General features: G+C 44.4%; 1 pseudogene; it reads right to left on the bottom strand.

The window, feature by feature from the left end:
- Positions 1-1,004: 1,004 nt before the first annotated feature.
- LOC127680386 (40S ribosomal protein S8-like) lies at positions 1,005-1,677 on the bottom strand (annotated as a pseudogene).
- Between the last annotated feature and the right edge of the window lie 3,078 nt (positions 1,678-4,755).

The raw sequence follows: 4,755 nt of genomic DNA, 5'->3' as shown, positions 1-4,755 counted from the left end.
TCTCCTCCTCTCTTCTTTCCTCTTCTCTGTCCTCTTTTCCTCTTCCCTCCCCTCCCCTCCCTTCCCCTCTCCCCTCCCCTCCCTTGCTCTCGCCTCTTTTCCACTCTCTTCTCTTTCCCTCCCTCCCTCCCTCTTCTCTTCCTGCTCCTCTCTCCTCCCTTCCCCCCTCCTCCCTCCCTTTCCTCTCCTCTCCCCTCCCCCCCCCGCCCCTTCTCCCTTCTTTTCTAACTCTCTCCACCATATCCTGTTGTTGGAGGCAGGTCTTACTATGTAGCCCATGCTACGATGCTTCAAGCCTTTGATCTTCCTGCTTCATAGTGCGTGTGCTAGGTTGACAGTCACATCCTTCCAAACCTATCTCTACAGCACCTTTTTCTTTCTTTCCTCTTTCTTTCTTATTTATTCAATGTAGGAGTGCTTTGCAGCATATATATCCACAGGCCAGCAGAGGACATCGGATCCCATTACAGATGGTTGTGAGCCACCATGTGGTTGCTGAGAATTGAACTCATGACCTCTGGAAGTGCTCTTAACCACTGAGCCATCTCTCCAGCCCCACATCAGCTTCCTTCCTTCCTTCCTTCCTTCCTTCCTTCCTTCCTTCCTTCCTTCCTTCCTTTCTTTCTTTCTTTCTTTCTTTCTTTCCTTCCTTTCTTTCCTTCCTTTCTTTTCTTTCCTTCCTTCCTTTCTTCCCTTCCTTCCTTCCTTCCTTTCCTTCCTTTCTTTTCCTTCCTTCCTTCCTTCCTTCCTTTCTTTCTTTCTTTCTTTCTTTCTTTCTTTCTTTCTTTCTTTCTTTCTTTCTTTCTTTCTTTCCTTTCTTTCTTTCTTTCTTTCTTTCTTTCTTTCTTTCTTTCTTTCTTTCTTTCTTTCTTTCTTTCTTTCTTTCTTTCTTTCTTTCTTTCTTTCTTTCTTTCTTTCTTTCTTTCTTTCTTTCTTTCTTTCTTTCTTCTTTCTTTCTTTTCCAAACAGCAAACACTTTTATTACACGAGCTATGAAGGATGACTTATTTGCCTTTCCTGGCTTTGATATTCTGTAGATAAAACTCCAGCTCCCTATCTTTGAGCACATAGCCGTCTGCTCTGCCGCCACACTGGCCTGGTCTTGAGGCAATGCAGGCGAGAAGTTTGCCCTGCTGGAACTGCTCCTCCAGAAGACTGCTGATTTTGGCATTCTTTTTCCTTTCGTTGTATTTCTTTTGAATTTTCTGTGATCATTTTTTTGTTGTTGTTTCAAACCTCTTTGTCCTCAGGAATCAGCTTGGCCCCCTTGCGTCCCAGGGGCAGTGCCGGTTTGGTCCGGTGTGCTGTCAATAAGCACAATTCAGTTCTTCATCAGGGTCTTGGTGCGGACAAGCTCATTATTGGATGCATTGTAGGCAACAGGATCGATGATCCTTGTTTTTTGAGAACAACACTCTGAGTCCCAGGAAAAGCTCCCCATATCCAATCTCAGGGCGCGGTGCTTCTTTTGCCGCCTCGAACCCGGACTGTGCATATGCAGCGAGGGCCACTCTTAGTGTTAGGGTTTTCTCTCCCCGCCCCACCCCACCCCTCTGGTGCAGCGGAGCTTGTGCCAGTTGTCGCGAGAGACGCCCATGGCTCAGAGCTGACTGGAAAGAGAGAAGCACAAAGCTTCTCGGTCCTGGCTTCTAAGACGCAGCCCCACCTTCTTTCCATATCAGCTTTGTTTGTTTGTTTGTTAGTTAATTAGTTAGTTTGTTTTGTTTTTGTTTTTTGGATTTTTTTTATTCCGAGACAGGGTTTCTCTGTGTAGCCCTGGCTGTCCTGGAACTCACTCTGTAGACCAGGGTGACCTCGAACTCAGAAATCCGCCTGCCTTTGCCTCCCAGAGTGCTGGGATTACAGGCGTGAGCCACCATTGCCCGGCTCATATCAGCTTTCTTAATAATTCATTTCTCTCTCCTTTTCTGACACTTTAAAGATTATTTTCATACTCATCTTTCCTATTTACATGGTAAGATTATAAATTTTTAAATAATCTTCAGTGGCTATCCAAGAGATTAAAGTATACATATGACTTTCCAAAGGTTTATATAAATTAATACCTTTTTTTTGGCACGGACAATGAAAGTATCTTTAGACTATTCAAATTTTATTTACCTTGTTCTAATGTCTAAGCTACTCTGTTCTATATTTTATTTCTGTATATGCTTAAAACACTGCAGTGCATTAATATGCTAACATAGAATAGAATAATGTTAGTTATGAATAGCCATAATTTGTATAATCTATGAGCGCTGACATGTATTAATGTCCCTATGTATACTAGGAGGCACGCACCAGCCCTCATCTCTTGTTGTGACTGTCAGATCTTTCATGGTGGGCTTGGTCAAGCTTGTAGGCTCGCAGCCTCTCAGCAACCCTCTGCTCTCAAACACTGCTGGTTCCTACGTGAGACTTGACTAAGGAAGGCTGCAGACAGCAAACTTCCATTCTTGGGGTGTTTCGCCCATTTCTTGCTTGGCTTTTTGTGACAAAGAAAACCACCTTCTTCCATCTTTGCACATTCGTGTGAATCTGTTTGTGTCTGTACGAGTGTGCTGACTCACCCACGTGTTCACTCACTCATCTATTCACACTGGCTCTGCTGCTTTTGAGCCTAGTGCTTGCTCCGTATCATGACACGGCATTGGCGGTGATGTGAAGAAACCGGAGCCCTCTTACATGGCTGGCGGGAATTCAAAATGATGACACTGTTGGAAAGTAGGCAGTTCCCCAAAAGACTAAACATAGAATTACCACATGACCCAGAAAGTCCATTCCTCAATCCATACCCAAGGGAAACGAAAAGAGATGCCAGTAGCAAACACAACACAACACAACACAACATAAAACAAAAACAAAACAAAACACCAAAACAAAACAAAAAACCCAACAAAAAACAGCTGTGATAACACACACTCATAGATGCATAATTAATAAATAAGTGATATAATGATATGATGTAATATGAAACATAACAGCCAGTAGGGTGGAAGCAATACACATGCCCGGCGTCAGACAGATGGAAAAGTAGAAAGGGGTTTATATACCGTCTTAGTCAGTGTTCTGTGCTGTGAAGAGAGACCACGACAAAGGCAACATTTTTTTTCTTTAAGATTCATTCATTTATTATATGTAAGCTACAATACACTGTAGCTGTCTTCAGACACACCAGAGGGCGTCAGATCTCATAACGGATGGTTGTGAGCCACCATGGGGTTGCTGGGAATTGAACTCAGGGCCTTCAGAAGAGCAGTCAGTGCTTTTAACCACTGAGTCATCTCTCCAGTCCACCGAGGCAACTCTTAAAGAGAAAAGCATTTAACTGGGAGTTTGCTTACAATATTAGAGGCCTAGTCCATTATCATCATGGCAGGATGCATGGCCACATCAGCATCAGCATCAGCATCAGCATCAGCATCAGCATCAGCAGGCACAGTGCTGGAGAAGCAGCCGAGAGCTTTGCATCATGATCCTCAGGCAGCAAGGAGAGAGAGAGAGAGAGAGAGAGAGAGAGAGAGAGAGAGAGAGAGAGAATAAGTGGGAGTGAGAGAGAGAAAGAGAGAGAGAGAGAGACAGAGACACAGAGGCAGAGAGAAACAGAGTGAGAGTGAGAGACAGAGAGCCAGACAGAAACACACAGAGACAGAGAGATACACAGAGAGACAGAGAGACAGAGACAGAGAGAAACACACAGATAGAGACAAAGAGACAGACAGACAGACAGACAGACATCTGACTCTCAGTGACACACCTCCAACAAGGCCACACCTCCTAGTCTTTCTGAGCAGTTCACCAACTGCCGTCTAAGAATGCAACGATCTGAGCCTTTAGGGGCCGAGCTCACTCAAGCCACCACACATCAACATGTTATCATTGCTCAGAAAGAATTAGGTGTTCCCATGTGCTTCACGGTGGGCAGACCTCAAGAACACTGTGCTGAGTGTAGGAAGTCAAACGAAAGGTAAGATATTACAGGATCCTGTCCGTGTAAAAAATCCACAACAGGGAAGCGAATGGATGGGGAAAAGTAAGTGCTTTCTGAGGCTCGGAGGGAGATGGGGGTGCGTGAGAACTGAGGCTGTAGCTTTCTTTCTTTCCCTGTGTCTATATATATATATATATATATATATATATATATATATATATATACACACACACACACATATGGGCTTTTTGTATGCAATGATGCACTTGTGTATGCAGGTGAGTGTGTGTGTGTGTGTGTAAGTCATCTGCCTTGTTTGTTGAGACAGGGTCTCTTACTAGGCTCTGCAGTTTGCTAATTGAGCTGTACTGGCTGGCCAATGAGCTTCGGGAATACCCCTGTCACCACCATCCAGCACTGGGATCCCAAGAGCAGCCGCCATGTCTGGAGAGTCATGTGGATGCTAGGGATTGAACTCAGGGCTTTATGTGGCAAATGCCTTATGATGGAGACATCTCCCCAGTCTCTGAAGTGTGTTAATGTTGCTGTGTCATTGGCTGTGCACATACCAAACCCACAGAACTCTATGTACCTTAAATAGAAGAATGGTACAGCATACAAATTATGCTGATAAAAAATTCAAGAGAGCATTCGTCACTGTGATTTTTCTAGACAACTAGAGTCATTATGGGACCTCTGTCGCTAAGCCGCAGCACAACTTCTCAATGAGACAGGCCTTCGCTGCTTGGGAAGCCATGTGGCATAGAGATAAATTAACTACGCACAGGAATGAAGCTCAGCTGAGGAATCTTGGCAAAGCACAC

This window comes from Apodemus sylvaticus, chromosome 3, assembly GCF_947179515.1.
Source record: "Apodemus sylvaticus chromosome 3, mApoSyl1.1, whole genome shotgun sequence".
Classification (NCBI taxonomy): Eukaryota; Metazoa; Chordata; class Mammalia; order Rodentia; family Muridae; genus Apodemus; species Apodemus sylvaticus.
Note: the sequence above shows the minus strand (reverse complement) of the source record. Positions and strands in the feature narration are given on the sequence as shown.